This window comes from Triticum urartu, chromosome 4A, assembly GCF_056163025.1.
Source record: "Triticum urartu cultivar PI428250 chromosome 4A, HENAU_Tu73, whole genome shotgun sequence".
Taxonomy (NCBI): Eukaryota; Viridiplantae; Streptophyta; class Magnoliopsida; order Poales; family Poaceae; genus Triticum; species Triticum urartu.
In genome coordinates this window covers 589,738,488-589,757,027 of record NC_141876.1, presented here as the reverse complement: position 1 = coordinate 589,757,027, position 18,540 = coordinate 589,738,488, and positions in this window count along the sequence as shown.

Sequence of the window (18,540 nt, the reverse complement as noted above, 5' to 3'; positions counted from 1 at the left end):
CCCTCCATTCAGCCGAAGTGTGATCAATTAACTCTGACACCATCTGTGGAGGAACATCCACCGGAGATGTAATCGGCCGCATCATTCCATTCCGAGGAATCCAGCTATGATTCCATATGTGCGTGGAGGCTCCATCCCCAATCCTTCTGATGGCCCCATTGATGATTACATCCCTCCCATCAAGTATAGAGCGCCAGATCTGTGAGGGATGCGGGCCTAATTGAGCGTCTAGAACAGAGCCTTGTGGGAAATAAACAGCTTTAAGGATTTGTGCACTCAATGAGGACGGATCATTCAAAAGTCTCCAAACTTGTCTGGACAGAAGTGCCAAGTTGAATATCTCGATATCCCTAAATCCCAATCCTCCCAAACTTTTTGATCGTGTCATCAAATCCCATGCAACCCAACAAGGTTTCCTCTTTCCCCTCTTGCTTCCCCACCAAAACTGACGGATAAGGGAAGTGATGCTATCACAAAGGCCCCTCGGAAGCCTGAAACACGACATCGAAAAAACTGGTATTGCTTGGGCCACGGACTTTATTAGAACCTCCTTTCTGGCAACAGATAAGAGTTTCTCCATCCATCCTTTTATCCTTTCCCAAACTCTGTCTCGTAAGTATTTGAAAGTGCCATTCTTTGACTGTCCCACATCTGTTGGCATGCCCAAGTACTTCTCACTAAGAGACTCATTCTGCACACTGAGTATATTCTTAATGTCCCCTCTAAGTGTCTCTGGGCACCCTTTACTGAAAAAGATCGATGATTTATCATGGTTTACTCTTTGCCCTGAAGCCAAGCAATAAGTATCGAGTAGGTTTGATACCTCATTTGCCCCTTGGATGCTAGACTTGAAAAGCAGCAGGCTGTCATCTGCAAACAAAAGGTGATTCACTGCCGGAGCCGTGGGTGCCACCTTTATGCCACCGAGCACTAATGACTGAGAACTGTGTTTTAAGAGGCACGAAAGGCCCTCCGCTGCGATCAAGAACAAGTAAGGGGAAATAGGATCTCCCTGCCTAATACCTCTGGATGGTGAGAAGCTCTCCAATCTCTCTCCATTAAACAGAACCGAGAACGATACCGAAGTGATCATACTCATTACGGTCTGGACCCATTCCGGAGCAAAACCAAGCTTACCCATGATGGCTTGTAGGTAAGGCCATTCCACTCTGTCATACGCCTTCATCATGTCCAGCTTGAGTGCACAAAAGCTATTAGACTTGGATCGGTTTCTCTTCATAAAGTGCAAGCATTCATAGGCACATATGATATTATCGGTGATTAACCTTCCTGGGACAAAAGCTGATTGCTCCTTTGAGATAATATCTGGCAATATCACTTTGAGTCTATTCGCTACAACTTTTGACGCAATTTTGTAGATAACATTGCAAAGACTAATAGGTCTAAACTGGGTAAGGAGAGTGGGGTTTTGTACCTTGGGGATCAACACAAGGACCGTGTCATTAATACTAGCTGCACTCTCCTCTCCTCGGATAATCCGAAGTACCACATTAGTAATCTCCTCTCCACAAATGTCCCAATGACGCTGATAAAAGTGTGCGGGGAATCCATCTGGGCCTGGGGCCTTGGTGGGAAACATCTGAAAAAGCGCCTGCTTCACCTCCTCGTTTGAATAGGGGGCACAAAGTGAAGCATTCATATCTGCTGTTACCTTACGAGGCACATGCTGAAGCACGTCATCCATCCCTTGCACTCCCTCTGTGGTGTATAACGTTTTATAGAAGTCTGTAACAAGCTGTTTCATCTCGGCCTTGTCGTCCACACGTATGCCCAGCGCGTTATGGAGTGCCCGGATCATGTTCTTCTTCCTCCTCAAGTTTGCCCTCATGTGAAAAAAAATTGTATTTCTATCGCCCGCTGCTAGCCACTAAATTCTCAATCTCTGTCTCCACATAATTTCTTCTCTATGATATAGTTCAACCAGCCGCTCATTAAGCTTCATCTCGAGATGATTTGGAGACGTCCTTGACGGAACACTTCGCAGCCTTTCTAGTTCACCTTTAGCCTTCTTGATTTCCTTTCTAACGCTCCCAAAAGTCTCATCATTCCATGTCGTGAGGTTCTTTGAGAGTAGTTCGAGCTTTCTGCGAAGTGCTTCCACTCCCCCATCTCCTTGATGCTCATTCCATCCAGAAGCAATAGTGTCACGCCAGGCTTCATGGGACTCCCACATCACCTCATAGCGAAAAATCGGTTTTGGACGTGCCACTGGTTCCTCATACTGCACCAAAATAGGTCCATGATCCGAGGAGGCTGATGTCAAGTGCGTTACGTTGGCCAAAGGGTACCGCGCTGCCCAGTCCGTCGTAGCCAGCGCCCTGTCCAATCTCACACGGGTGTAGGAACCCCCCGTCACTTTTTTCTCGAATGTCCAAAATCTGCCTTGATAGCCCAAATCCATCAACATGCAAACATCAATCGCGTCACGAAAACCTTGAATTTGTGCATTACTCCGGTTCGCAACTCCATCATGTTCCTCCGGCGTAACACTTCGTTGAAATCCCCCAAGCACAGCCAAGGGAGGTTATTCAAAGTTGAAAACCTTTTTAAAAGGTCCCAAGTCTGGTGTCTCAGATGAGTCTGAGCCTCGCCGTATACACATGTTAGTGTGACGCCCGGATAATTAGGCTACAGTAATCGCACGTTAATGGTGCCACGTCACACGATTACTGTTGCTAACCTCGCGTTAGTTCGAAACCGATCCAACTTCAAAATTGAATTAAAGGCAAACAACAAAAGTTTTCAGAAACTAAAACTAAAATGTTCAGGTTGTGTCAAATAAATCGTAAGTAGTAATGGTGGAGAAACCACATTTTTATAAAATATTTAAATGCTCTAAATTAACTAAAACAGCAACTTGAACAATTAATTAAATACCTTTTCAAGCTATAAGGTTACAAACTATTTTAATTAAATGCCAAAATAATATTGGCAGTGGTATATTTGGTAATGCTAGTTTAGGTACTATTTTTATATTTTATAAAAATAAAATAATTAGTAAACAAAATAGGAAACTAATAGACAGTAAAAGAAAAGTAAACAAAAGGTAAAAGGATTTTTTTTAAAGGTAAACAAGCCCCATGTTCACTGGACCCAAGCCACTAGAGCCGGCCTAGCCCACCCCCCCACACCCGCGGTCGATCCCCTCCTCTCACTGCTCCTCCGACCGGGCGCCTGGACGCGCTCCCACCCGACCGCCTCGCCGGCGACGCTGGGAGGAGGATAAGGCCGCCAGCTCTCCGACGCCTCGGCCCCCTCGCCTCCCACTTGCCTGCTCTGCTCCACTCGCCCCCCGCTCCTCTCCCTTCCCCCTCCTCCAGATCCATCGAGCGCTGCCACCGCCGTCGCTCCACCGTGGCCATGGCCAACGCCCTCCCTGGGCCTTGTCGAGCACGCCCACGCGGCCACCCGAGCCCCCTTCGCCTCGCCGACGTGTTCACGAGCTTCGCCATCGCCCTCCTCGTCTTCTGGTGCCACCCGTTGGAGTTAGGCGCCTCTGCTTCGACCGGATCGGGATCGTCTTCAACCTCCAGTCACCGGGAATCTTCCTCGATTTGAGCATCCCCTGCTGCTCCTAGTCACTCGCCGGGCCTCCGTGTGCCTTCACGGTGAGCCCCTCTGCCGATTCCCCGCCTTTCCCCTTCGAATCCCTCGCCGTAGGAGTCCCCACCCATGCTAGGCCATCACGTCCGGAGCTTCGCACTCCGCGCTCCTGGCCACGCTCCCCCGAGCCCTTGCCGCATCCGTCCGCGCCCCTGCGGCACCCATGAACGCCCGCCCCGCCTGCTGCCGTCCAGCCGCTCCCCTGCCTCGCGCCCGCGCGCCATGGTCGCATAGCACCGCGGCCACGCGCCCACCGGCCCGCACGCTGCTTGCGGCCGCTGCCGTTGCGTGCCTTCGCCTAGCCCCGTGCCTTCTCTGCTGCTGCGTGCTTGCTGCTCACGCACCGCTGCTGCTCTGCTGAATCTGCTGCTGCTTACTACTACTGCCGCCGCTGGTTGCTACTATGATGCTGCTCTGCTACAGTAACTTTCAGTTACTGTAGTAGTAGCTAGCTTTTGCGCTGCTATGCTGTTTAGCTCTCTGGACAGCCCCTAAACAACAACTCATCAAGTGCTAACATGAGTAAAAATAATATGAGTAGAACAAACTCCGTTTTATCCCACTGGACCAAATCCTTTCGATGCCTGGATTAAATCCTATGAAAATTGCAAAATGCTTTGTTGTGTTAACAGGGAACAGAAGTAACCCCTAGCTATGTGTTCCGTGTGTGTGCGTATGTGTATTCTGTGTGTGTGGCCGGCCGTGACTAATTTCCAGCCATGTCCAATTAGTTTAGGATTAATTAGTAGTTAGGTTATCTACTAGTAGATGACATGTGGGACTCCCCCTTGATTAAATTAGTGAGTTGTTTTATTAACATTTGAGACAATGGCATATGGGACCAGCCTACACTATTCATCTTTTGACTATTCAATCTTTGATTAGGTCAACCCACCCCACTGGCCCCACTGGCATACTCATAGGCTAGAGTAACACTAGGAGGCAAAAATAATTACTGTTACAATTTCGAATTAAATTAAATCCAGTAATTTCTAGAAAATGAATTAAAACTTTAAAAATTAATATAAAATAATCCGTAGCTCGGATGAAAATAATTTATACATGAAAGTTTCTCAGAACGACGAGCCGAAACCGAATACGCATCCCGTTCGTCCGCCATGCATCCCTAGCATAGCAAACACGCAACTTTTCCCCTCCGGTTCATCTGTCCGAAAACGCGAAACACCGGGAATACTTTCCTGGATGTTTCCCCCCTTCGCCGGTATCACCTATCCCTGCGTTAGATCACCTCTAGCACCACGTTTGTCATGTTATAATTTGATTGCTCTGTTATTTATTGTGTTCCCCCTCCGTTACTTCTTTCCGGTAGACTACGAGACCGACGTCGCTGCTATCCAGTACGACTACGGAGTTGTCGACCCCCCTCTCTTGCCAGAGCAACCAGGCAAGCCCCCCCCTTGATCACCAGATATCGCCTACTCTCCTCTATACTGCTTGCATTAGAGTAGTGTAGCATGTTACTGCTTTCGTTATTCCTATCCTGATGCATAGCCTGTCCTTACTACTACTGTTGTTACCATTACCTGCTATCCTACTACTTAGTATAGAATGCTAGTGTTCCATCAGTGGCCCTACACTCTTGTCCGTCTGCCATGCTATATTACTGGGCCGTGATCACTTCGGGAGGTGATCACGGGCATATACTATATACTTTACACAGTTACATTACCTGTGGTACTGTTCGGAGTTGGGGGCTGAAGGGGCAGGTGGCTCCATCCCGGTAGAGGTGGACCTGGGTTCCCGACGGCCCCCGACTGTTACTTTGTGGCGGAACGACAGGGCAGGTTGAGACCACCTAGGAGAGAGGTGGGCCTGGCCCTGGTCGGCGTTCGCGGATACTTAACACGCTTAACGAGATCTGGGTATTTGATCTGAGTTTGGCCATTTGGTCTATACGCACTAACCATCTACGCGGGAGTAGTTATGGGTATCCCGGCGTCGTGGTATCAGCCGAAGCCTTCGTGACGTCAGCGACTGAGTGGCGTGCGCCGGATTGGAACGTAAGCCTGCTTTTGTATTAAGGGGGCTAGTTCTGCTTCCGGGCGCGTTCGCAACGTGCAGGTGTGCTAAGGGCGATGGGCCCAGACCCCTGTGCGCTTAGATTTAGACCGGCATGCTGACCTCTCTGTTGTGCCTAGGTGGGGCTGCGACGTGTTGATCTTCCGCGGCTGGGCATGACCCAGGAAAGTGTGTCCGGCCAAAAGGGATCAAGCGTGTTGGGGTATGTGGTGCACCCCTGCAGGGAAGTTAATCTATTCGAATAGCCATGATCTTCGGTAACAGGACGACTTGGAGTTGTACCTTGACCTTATGACAACTAGAACCGGATACTTAATAAAACACACCTTCCAAGTGCCAGATACAACTGGTGATCGCTCTCTCATAGGGCGACGAGGGGAGGATCATCGGTTAGGATTATGCTATGCGATGCTACTTGGAGGACTTCAGTCTATTCTCTTCTGCATGCTGCAAGACGGAGGCTGCCAGAAGCGTAGTCTTCGAAAGGACTAGCTATCCCCCTCTTATTCCGGCTTTCTGCAGTCCAGTCCACATATAATAGCCTTATTCCAGTTGATACCAATGCATACATATGTAGTGTAGCTCCTTGCTTGCGAGTACTTTGGATGAGTACTCACGGTTGCTTTCTCCCTCTTTTCCCCCTATCCCTTCTACCTGGTTGTCACGACGACTCCTACTACACCGGAGGTGCCTACTACTACGTGCTGCCCGCTGACGACGACCAGGAGTAGTTTAGGAGGATCCCAGGCAGGAGGCCTGCGCCTCTTTCGATCTGTATCCCAGTTTGTGCTAGCCTTCTTAAGGCAAACTTGTTTAATTTATGTCTGTACTCAGATATTGTTGCTTCCACTGACTTGTCTATGATCGAGCTCTTGTATTCGAGCCCTCGAGGCCCCTGGCTTGTAATATGATGCTTGTATGACTTATTTTATTTGTAGAGTTGTGTTGTGATATCTCCCCGTGAGTCCCTGATCTTGATCGTACATGTTTGCGTGTATGATTAGTGTACGATTGAATCGGGGGCGTCACAAGTTGGTATCAGAGCCGACTGCCTGTACGAATCCCCCTTCCAAACTCCTTGGCCGAAGTTGAGTCTAGTGACTGAAAAACTTTTACTAACATGGCTATGTGCCTTACGGGCCCATGTTGCCATTTGGGTGGTATTAGGATCTTTTATTCCTTGTCTATACTCTGGGACTCTGATCACTCTTCTATTCGGGGTAAAAGGTTTTGCTAACTCTAACTCTAGGTTCTCGTAATTACTTCCTTCCGGAGAGCCCCTTATTACAGATGATCGCCTGCTGCACCAGAAGATTCAGAAGATACTCCCCGATGTTATCCCGAGAACTTGTACTCATTGCGTTTGCAATTTCCTTCCACCATCAACCCCTATAGATAACTACATGCAATTGCCATTTTTACCTTAGTCCCTAGTTGCTCTTGTTATTACAAGATACCCCAAAATACTCGTTGTCGTTCCGAGAATCCTTGTACCTACTGCCTTGCAGTTCCTTGTCACCTGAATACAGCTACAAATTAATCCTCACACACACCGATGATTTGTTTCTCCCCAGTTGTTCATGTGTTTCATCAAAGTCTTCGAAATACTATTTGATCTTCCAAAAACCTTGAGCATCCTCTTGCTCTTGAAATTCTTGCTTGCTTGCATTATGGTTAATCCCATAAGTCTCGTAATCTTATTGGCATCTCTTGTCATTATCATTTTGAGTCCGTTGATTCAATTTGTTGCGAATGCTCGCAATTCTCAATCAGATCCTAGAATTCAACCTTCCGGCTCAGACGTCATTTTGAATAGGAGCTAGTTCTCGACCAATCAAATTGCCGTCGATTGTGCCCCTAAGTCTATTCAACTTATCCATCCTTGATCAGATGCATCTGCTTCTGATCCTTCGATTTGGAATCATAATACCTTTGCATTTAAGCTTCGAATTATTCAGATGATTCCACAACCTGTTGCATTTGCATTCTTTCCTCTTCTGGTTGAGTACCGATGCTCACATCAGATCCTTTGAGGACCACCGGATCCTTTGTTGGATTTTATCCGATAGCGTCCTTCATATTGAATCCCTTTGGAAGTTCTTTCTCCATTGGTAAATCCTATCCTCTGATTGACCAACCATGCTCTGCTTTCAAGCTTGTGGTAATTACTATTGAAGCTTGTGGTATATGTTTCCACGATACCCTGACGGGTTGAACATATGCTTTTTTTCTAATCTGTGTGAACCCGGAACTTACTACGGGTCATACTCTACTGGTGTTATGACGGATAAAATTGTCAACACCACAACTTCGTTGAAGGCGAGAAGTAAATGAAAGGTTATGCATTAAAGAAGTGGGAGTCGACCTTGAACTTTGTGTTCATGCCCATGGACACGATGTAGATCCTATCATAGAAGCTTCTTGCAATATTAACTATTTCCTTGATATAATATCCTTTGGTAACAGTGAATTGATCCTTTGCAATCGTGGTTTCGACCATATGTTCTTCTTAGATCCCATTTCTCGGGCAAGTTTAAGCACTTGTCTTCTGTGGATTAATACACCAGTCCAACCTTTACTTTGATCTTTCGTCAAGTATTACCCCCTGGTATCTCGAGGATATCATGCCATTGCACTACATATTATGAATTTTCGATGAAGTACTACCTTTCCCTGTCTTTGTCACTTCATGGGTTCTGGGTTGTTTGTCAACCGAGAACACCGATAAGTGAATCAAGTCCGCACTCTGATTCAGTAACTCTAAGTAATTTTCGTTTCTTACGAGTTTAATAATCCTTCCAGTCATCCCAAGCCTGATCGGCTATATCATTATCGTGCTAAATTTTAACTGAACTACCTGGTCCTTATTCTCAGAGCACAACTTTCGGTGATGAGCTAAGCTTACGTCGATCTTCCTTGTCTTATCGTTCCACCTTGAACGACAAGCTTGAATTCGAGTTTGTGTCCTACTCATAGTCCCAAGATCATTTCGCTTCATCATTCCTTTGACTTGATGTCATCGTCGATCGATTACATCTCCAGGAAACCTCTCGACAGAATTTGTCGGGATCATCATCAACATTCTGAGCTCTTCTAGGATATCAATTGAATTCATGATGAGAAATACCATCCTTTCCCTCGATGATTGGTATTATCATCGACCACTTTATTGCCTTCCGTTCAACACAAACTTGTCCGTGTTTTGTGTTATACCTTGAGTTCCTTGCTATCCAGCATATGTTCTTCTTTACCTTGGAGTATTACCATCTTTTTATGTCAAGAATGTCGTGAGAATTTCACCACCTCTTAAAAATTCTTGGTATAGTGATACTTCTCACCTTCATCATTCTTTCGTGGTTCCCGTGTTGATTCTAGCCGGGATACCAACAGGTGAACGCTGTTGCTTGATTCTGTACTTCTAGCAACCATATTGCTTTGAAGTTAATGGTCGACATTTCATTCTTCGACCATTGGTTATCGAATCACCATTCTAACATCGGTCATGCTACCTAAGCCCATAATCCGGGTGCACCTTTCAACCAATATTTAATTGAGTTGTTTTCCTTGAGCATACCTCATTATATCATTTGATCTGACAATGGTAATCTCCTTGTTCACATGATTGTGGAAATCCATCATTCTAGAAATTTTATGGATTGTCGCTGAGTCCATCAGCCACCTCCTCATCCTCTCCTTGGTTTAATGATGAACTCTTGTTTCGGAACTCGCTTCCATAGTTCTTTTCCCGAGGATCTTACATTGTCATCTCGTCAATTTCTGTTGCACCTTTTCTTCTCTGGCATCCCGAGTCTGAGGTATCCTGACACCAATCGGACCTGAACCTTGGTCAGATATGATGGTTGGAACATATTCCCAAGAATTATAACATTGGTCTTTAACCCGATAAGGTGATGTCATGCCTAGCACACCTGGCCGGAGGACCTATTGTTATAGTTTTCCTTTTCAACAAGGTTATCCATTCTTCCATGAGGAAATTGTAAGACTTATTCTATAAGTTGTTCCTGATGTATCCTTTGTGTATCCAAAGTCCAACCTTTGCTTGAAGACCATGTCAATACTATCACGAAGCATGTCTATGGTACTCCGATTTTCAACAAGAGCGTTTGAAGCCCAGTGCTAAATGTTTCTTGCTCAATTATCCAAACACCGTTGTATGGGTAAGGTCATGAAATTCCTCTCCCATTACCTAAATGGTTTTCTACTTTCTATCCTATCATGGATATCATGCACTGCTTGTCCTTGGGAAGGATATACCCCTGAATTATGTGTCTAAACACATTTTCCCTTCCATTGTTTGGTTTAACCCTTCTTGAGATCTATATGATCCAAGAAGAATATTCTCCTGCTTAGGTAAACACCTCGGTGTACAATTCTGTCAGCAAGACCCTGTTACTATTATTGATGACATTCTGGTAACCACCAATGGACGAGAACTTTGCCTATTGGTCCGCCTCGTTCAACGAGCGGAAAAATGGTTCTCTTCGCCCCTCGCCCTAGGTACCAACGTTGTTGCCAACAAAACTGACAGGCTATCCTCTGACATACTTTGCTATCTTGACCGTGCAAGATGTCGGCTCCCTTCCTACTTTCAAGCACATGGTGGGCCCATAACCCACAATTCCACAGGATCGAAACCTAACTCTCCTGTACACCCTGTTGTCAAAGTTATTCCTCACACTTGACTTTGTATGTAATTCACGGGCCACCTGCCTAGTGATCTATTCTGGTATCAGACGCAATACTTATTCTCGTTGCTCTGAACCCCTTTCACCTTCTGATTAGGCCATTGAACGATTGCCTGCCCATTGGAAACTTCTCATGGTACCTTCTTACTTTACTCTCGATATTTTCTTAAGTTTAAATTCGAGAGTTACTTCCGACACCTCCCTCGATGTTATCGACCAGATAGTTGACCTTGCAGAGGTCTGTTCTCCCGGAATACCCACCCTTTATTCTCTCGTAAGTACGATGGAGTTCCTGAGGAAAGGATGCCGACTGCATTATCATGACCTGAAGCAGAGAAATGAAGACATCAATGTATTGGACCGGCCTCTTTGAGAAGAGCAAGGCAGAATGAGAAGACCCGCTAGATTCGTTACCAAACCTTCCCCCTTTCACTACCTCTTAAATCTCGGGACGAGATTTCTTGTAGTGGAGGAGAATTGTGACGCCCGGATAATTAGGCTACAGTAATCGCACGTTAATGGTGCCACGTCACACGATTACTGTTGCTAACCTCGCGTTAGTTCGAAACCAATCCAACTTCAAAATTGAATTAAAGGCAAACAACAAAAGTTTTCAGAAACTAAAACTAAAATGTTCAGGTTGTGTCAAATAAATCGTAAGTAGTAATGGTGGAGAAACCACATTTTTATAAAATATTTAAATGCTCTAAATTAACTAAAAGAGCAACTTGAACAATTAATTAAATACCTTTTCAAGCTATAAGGTTACAAACTATTTTAATTAAATGCCAAAATAATATTGGCAGTGGTATATTTGGTAATGCTAGTTTAGGTACTATTTTTATATTTTATAAAAATAAAATAATTAGTAAACAAAATAGGAAACTAATAGACAGTAAAAGAAAAGTAAACAAAAGGTAAAAGGATTTTTTTAAAAGGTAAACAAGCCCCCTGTTCACTGGACCCAAGCCACTAGAGCCGGCCTAGCCCACCCCCCCACACCCGCGGTCGATCCCCTCCTCTCACTGCTCCTCCGACCGGGCGCCTGGACGCGCTCCCACCCGACCGCCTCGCCGGCGACGCTGGGAGGAGGATAAGGCCGCCAGCTCTCCGACGCCTCGGCCCCCTCGCCTCCCACTTGCCTGCTCTGCTCCACTCGCCCCCCGCTCCTCTCCCTTCCCCCTCCTCCAGATCCATCGAGCGCTGCCACCGCCGTCGCTCCACCGTGGCCATGGCCAACGCCCTCCCTGGGCCTTGTCGAGCACGCCCACGCGGCCACCGAGCCCCCTTCGCCTCGCCGACGTGTTCACGAGCTTCGCCATCGCCCTCCTCATCTTCTGGTGCCACCCGTTGGAGTTAGGCGCCTCTGCTTCGACCGGATCGGGATCGTCTTCAACCTCCAGTCGCCGGCAATCTTCCTCGATTTGAGCATCCCCTGCTGCTCCTAGTCACTCACCGGGCCTCCGTGTGCCTCCGCGGTGAGCCCCTCTGCCGATTCCCCGCCTTTCCCCTTCGAATCCCTCGCCGTAGGAGTCCCAACCCGTGCTAGGCCGTCACGTCCGGAGCTTCGCACTCCGCGCTCCTGGCCACGCTCCCCCGAGCCCTTGCCGCATCCGTCCGCGCCCCTGCGGCACCCATGAACGCCCGCCCCGCCTGCTGCCGTCCAGCCGCTCCCCTGCCTCGCGCCCGCGCGCCATGGTCGCATAGCACCGCGGCCACGCGCCCACCGGCCCGCACGCTGCTTGCGGCCGCTGCCGTTGCGTGCCTTCGCCTAGCCCCGTGCCTTCTCTGCTGCTGCGTGCTTGCTGCTCACGCACCGCTGCTGCTCTGCTGAATCTGCTGCTGCTTACTACTACTGCCGCCGCTGGTTGCTACTATGATGCTGCTCTGCTACAGTAACTTTCAGTTACTGTAGTAGTAGCTAGCTTTTGCGCTGCTATGCTGTTTAGCTCTCTGGACAGCCCCTAAACAACAACTCATCAAGTGCTAACATGAGTAAAAATAATATGAGTAGAATAAACTCCGTTTTATCCCACTGGACCAAATCCTTTCGATGCCTAGATTAAATCCTATGAAAATTGCAAAATGCTTTGTTGTGTTAACAGGGAACAGAAGTAACCCCTAGCTATGTGTTCCGTGTGTGTGCGTATGTGTATTCTGTGTGTGTGGCCGGCCGTGACTAATTTCCAGCCATGTCCAATTAGTTTAGGATTAATTAGTAGTTAGGTTATCTACTAGTAGATGACATGTGGGACTCCCCCTTGATTAAATTAGTGAGTTGTTCTATTAACATTTGAGACAATGGCATATGGGACCAGCCTACACTATTCATCTTTTGACTATTCAATCTTTGATAGGTCAACCCACCCCACTGGCCCCACTGGCATACTCATAGGCTAGAGTAACACTAGGAGGCAAAAATAATTACTGTTACAATTTCGAATTAAATTAAATCCAGTAATTTCTAGAAAATGAATTAAAACTTTAAAAATTAATATAAAATAATCCGTAGCTCGGATGAAAATAATTTATACATGAAAGTTGCTCAGAACGACGAGCCGAAACCGAATACGCATCCCGTTCGTCCGCCATGCATCCCTAGCATAGCAAACACGCAACTTTTCCCCTCCGGTTCATCTGTCCGAAAACGTGAAACACCGGGAATACTTTCCCGGATGTTTCCCCCCTTCGCCGGTATCACCTATCCCTGCGTTAGATCACCTCTAGCACCACGTTTGTCATGTTATAATTTGATTGCTCTGTTATTTATTGTGTTCCCCCTCCGTTACTTCTTTCCGGTAGACTACGAGACCGACGCTGCTGCTACTGCTTGCATTAGAGTAGTGTAGCATGTTACTGCTTTCGTTATTCCTATCCTGATGCATAGCCTGTCCTTGCTACTACTGTTGTTACCATTACCTGCTATCCTACTGCTTAGTATAGGATGCTAGTGTTCCATCAGTGGCCCTACACTCTTGTCCGTCTGCCATGCTATATTACTGGGCCGTGATCACTTCGGGAGGTGATCACGGGCATATACTATATACTTTACACAGTTACATTACCTGTGGTACTGTTCGGAGTTGGGGGCTGAAGGGGCAGGTGGCTCCATCCCGGTAGAGGTGGGCCTGGGTTCCCGACGGCCCCCGACTGTTACTTTGTGGCGGAACGACAGGGCAGGTTGAGACCACCTAGGAGAGAGGTGGGCCTGGCCCTGGTCGGCGTTCGCGGATACTTAACACGCTTAACGAGATCTGGGTATTTGATCTGAGTTTGGCCATTTGGTCTATACGCACTAACCATCTACGCGGGAGTAGTTATGGGTATCCCGGCGTCGTGGTATCAGCCGAAGCCTTCGTGACGTCAGCGACTGAGTGGCGCGCGCCGGATTGGAACGTAAGCCTGCTCTTGTATTAAGGGGGCTAGTTCTGCTTCCGGCCGCGTTCGCAACGTGCAGGTGTGCTAAGGGCGATGGGCCCAGACCCCTATGCGCTTAGGTTTAGACCGGCGTGCTGACCTCTCTGTTGTGCCTAGGTGGGGTTGCGACGTGTTGATCTTCCGCGGCCGGGCATGACCCAGGAAAGTGTGTCCGGCCAAAAGGGATCAAGCATGTTGGGGTATGTGGTGCACCCCTGCAGGGAAGTTAATCTATTCGAATAGCCGTGATCTTCGGTAACAGGACGACTTGGAGTTGTACCTTGACCTTATGACAACTAGAACCGGATACTTAATAAAACACACCTTCCAAGTGCCAGATACAACCGGTGATCGCTCTCTCACAGGGCGACGAGGGGAGGATCATCGGTTAGGATTATGCTATGCGATGCTACTTGGAGGACTTCAGTCTATTCTCTTCTGCATGCTGCAAGACGGAGGCTGCCAGAAGCGTAGTCTTCGAAAGGACTAGCTATCCCCCTCTTATTCCGGCTTTCTGCAGTCCAGTCCACATATAATAGCCTTATTCCAGTTGATACCAATGCATACATATGTAGTGTAGCTCCTTGCTTGCGAGTACTTTGGATGAGTACTCACGGTTGCTTTCTTCCTCTTTTCCCCCTATCCCTTCTACCTGGTTGTCGCAACCAAATGTTGGAGCCCAGGAGCCAGACGCCACCTTCGACGACGACTCCTACTACACCGGAGGTGCCTACTACTACGTGCTGCCCGCTGACGACGACCAGGAGTAGTTTAGGAGGATCCCAGGCAGGAGGCCTGTGCCTCTTTCGATCTGTATCCCAGTTTGTGCTAGCCTTCTTAAGGCAAACTTGTTTAATTTATGTCTGTACTCAGATATTGTTGCTTCCGCTGACTTGTCTATGATCGAGCTCTTGTATTCGAGCCCTCAAGTCCCCTGGCTTGTAATATGATGCTTGTATGACTTATTTTATTTGTAGAGTTGTGTTGTGATATCTCCCCGTGAGTCCCTGATCTTGATCGTACATGTTTGCGTGTATGATTAGTGTATGATTGAATCGGGGGCGTCACAGTTAGCCTCCATGGTTCTCGGCCTTCCTCTTCAACCTTCGCATCAATATGATAAACAGAGTCACCCAAAATCTCAAGACTTATTGTATTATTCCAGAAAATTCCAATTCCTCCGCTTCTACCTCTACTATCTATTGCATAGGCATTATCATAGCCCAAATTATTAGCCAAAGCTTCTACACGCGCACCCTTTATTTGTGTTTCCATGATACATAGCACGGTAGGGGTAAATTTCTTCGCCAGGTCGCGAAGTTCTCGGACTGTCGCGGCTTTACCCGCACCGCGACAGTTCCAGCAAAGGGAACTCATTGTGCCCGGCGGCACTCCTCGAGGGAGCCCGCCGATCCTGCATTCGTGTCCTTGCCTTCATCCACTCCTTCTGCCTCCTTGCTCGTCATTCCCTCGAACAAAACCCCTTTGTTAGCCCCATTCTTCTTGGGTCGCTTCACTTCCTTCCGTGGGGAGACATAAACAAGCGGCATAGGGGGCACCCCCGGGGGGCAGGTCGTTACTACAAGCGCCGTAGAGCTCACAGGAGCATCAGCATCAGCTCTCCCGTCGGCGGACTAGGTTGTGCCTGCTGATGGATTGTTCTCAAAAGACTGTCTCTTGTTGCTTCCAACTGGTGCCCTTAGTGTCAAATTCGGCGCTTCGGCCAACACCCGGTGCTCACTCGGCCCCGACTCAACAGAAGCCTGTGCAGCACCTGTCCTTTCCTCCTGCCGGCCTTGCTCGCGATGGACTTCTTGCTGGTTAGCGTTGAAGCGCCAACTCTAATTAGGGTTATATTGCTCTCGCCCTCTGCCTCTTCCACCTGCGTTCCTTGGGCCACCTCGCCCCCTCTGAGTGCCAAATCCTCCTCTTCCCGCTTGTCTGAAGCGAACATTATCGGCCAACACAAAATCGCCCCACTCAAACTTTGTTTCGTCGTGAACTCCATCCCCGCACTCCTCATGCCAATGGCCACATTCACCGCAGTTATAGCAGAACACTGGAAGTTTTTCATACTTAACTTGGTATCTAACCCTTTCCTCTCCCTTCTTAGCAGTAACAAATCTCTTAATTTTTGCATTGACATCAATCTTCACCCTAACACGGACAAATTCACCAAAGTAGCCTGCCGGTAGTTTCAGCTGGACTTCCTCGACCTCTCCAATCCGTGATGCCATCCCCCTGACTGCTGGTTCGATAAGAAAATTGCCAGGCAGCCTATGGATCTGCGCCCATACTGCCAGCTTGTCCAGGATGATACTATCAGGATTTCTAAAGCCATCATATTCCACCATAATAACCGTCTGATCTCTAAACAGCCAGGGACCCTCAACCATGGCCTTGTTCCAGTCCCCTAGACATCCAAACTGAGCTGTGAACAGATTGTCCTTGATCTTCCTCCACACCACCGGTTTTGCTGGGTTCCATGCGGCACGCATGTCCCCATACAGAGCATTAGGGCTAAAGGTCTTGGAAGTGTGAACTCTGGCTATAGCCAGCCACTTTGCCGGCGCCTCCAAGTCCGGCAATTCCTCCTCCCACACAAAATCGTCGTCTTCCTCCTCCTGCAGATTCAGCCTGGCAAGCAGCTCCTCCGTCGTCTCCTTCCCCTGCCGTCCATGTGAACTTGATTCAGCCGCCATAAGAAACCAATCTATCCGTCACCGTAAAAAACCCTAGATCGATCTGCTAGAAGAAACACGCGAACCAAGGCCGGGGAAGGTCGCAAGGGACCCCCCTTGATCAGCCCGAGTATGTCGAGCCCGCTAGCGAAGATCGACTGGGGGAAGAGGTAAAACCAGCGGCGGCGCCGGAGTACGTAAAACTAGGGTTGGTTTTGTAAATCAGTTGCCATATTCTCGGAGAACCAGGCCCAATCAATGGGCGAGTGAGGCGGGCCTCGGGAAACGGCCGGCTTAGAACCATGCCCAGTGGTTTAGATCGACACAGCCCATTGTGTAAAAAAACAATACAGCCCATAGAGAGACGTGACACCGATGAATGTCGAAAACGCTTTTAGGTCTCCAGCACAGATCACGAATTTGAGCCGTATACTGATCCGGGCACCCGAAATTCCAAAAGTCGGGGCAAGGGTCCGAACGTCCACCATGTTGAATTCCAAAAACCCATCATCCAGAGGCCGCGCAATTTCATGATCCGGTATTGTTTCCGTGCACTCCTGCCACCATTCATCGTGCGTTGTCAACCTCAACACTAACTACTTGTTCATAGAGTCGCAGTGGCCATAGCTCGTCCAGCCATGATTTTCGTTCGAGGAGCCCTCGTCCGGCGCGGCTCGATCACTGTTTGGCAGAATACCTCCCCCAAGCTGGACGGAGGCCACCGATGAGGCAATGATGAACATGATCCACAATGTGGGCGGCCACAAGGACGGATAAGTTGAGGACAACTGTTCGTCGTAGTTGGAGCCGCATACTCGATGCAGATGCAAAGAAGAAGGGAGGTTCGTCGTACTCGAACAAAGAGGACATATTGGTGTGCGAGGCATTGTTGGCCACAAGTGTTTATCCGTCTCAAGGCACGGAGCTTGGCAAAGTGTGAGCAACAAAGACAACAACAAGAACAAAGAAGAGTGAATGATTTTTATCATGAGCAAAAGCATTGCCCCTCCATGATCGGAATGCAAAGTCGCCAAGCCATCGTTTGTACACCATTCAACATGAGGTCAACAAGTATAGCGGCGCATAAAACAAAGCCTATGGCCAGGTGGCATGTCACTCCCCAAGCTGGTAAGTTTCTCTTTCGTGATGCTTTATGTGTTGGTAATTGGATTGATCGACTCCCTGTTGTAGCTTATTGGTCATTTTGTTGCCTTGCTTTGCTAGCCAAATGTGCCTCCGCCTTGTACCGCAAGGGCGAGGGCAAGCCATTCACTTTCATGCATTTATAGTTTCAAGTTGAATGGTCAAAGCAAGCGGGCAGTCATTGCCCATTCCGCCAAGATCGTCAACATTGAAGCCGGTGGCGACGATAGTGTTGATCCAACCATCGGAAGGCTCGCACCGGTCACCCGTGTGCCTAGGTTGAGGGCAAGGACAAGGACCGGCATTTGCTACTCACGGTTGGAGGGCCTCCGCCGCCCACCGATGTCCGTGGACATTTGCGAGCGAAAGTTTGATGATCCGCATTGGAGATGCCTTGATCCCATAACACCATCACATAGACGCGGTCACTGAAAAATCATTTGGTCGCCTTTCATCCTCCATTGGCCAGCCAAACCCTATGCAAAAAATGGCATTCAGTGCAGTGCCCAGCAGGGAGTGGATGAGTAGACCCAGCTGGGTCCAAACTTTTCGGATCAGTCCAGGTCTCACCACCACACCCACTGACAACAGAGTGACAGTGCACACACACACACACACACACACACACACACACACACACACACACACACGTACTGCATGAGCTCATGTATGCACACCACATGCAGCCATGTGCATGGCAAGACATATGCATGGCACACTCACTGCTTGCTCGGTGCTCTGTATTATTGCCCTCAATCAGTCCAGCTCCTCTCATCTCTATCTTCTTCGTCATGTAGTAGCACACACCTTCACTGCTCGTTCGACCAGAGGCTAGCCTCAGTTCAACCCACATTACATATATGGACTTAACCTGAGTTCATTTTTTGCCCGACCCGAACATTCAGATCAGATGGGATCAAAGGTAGGTA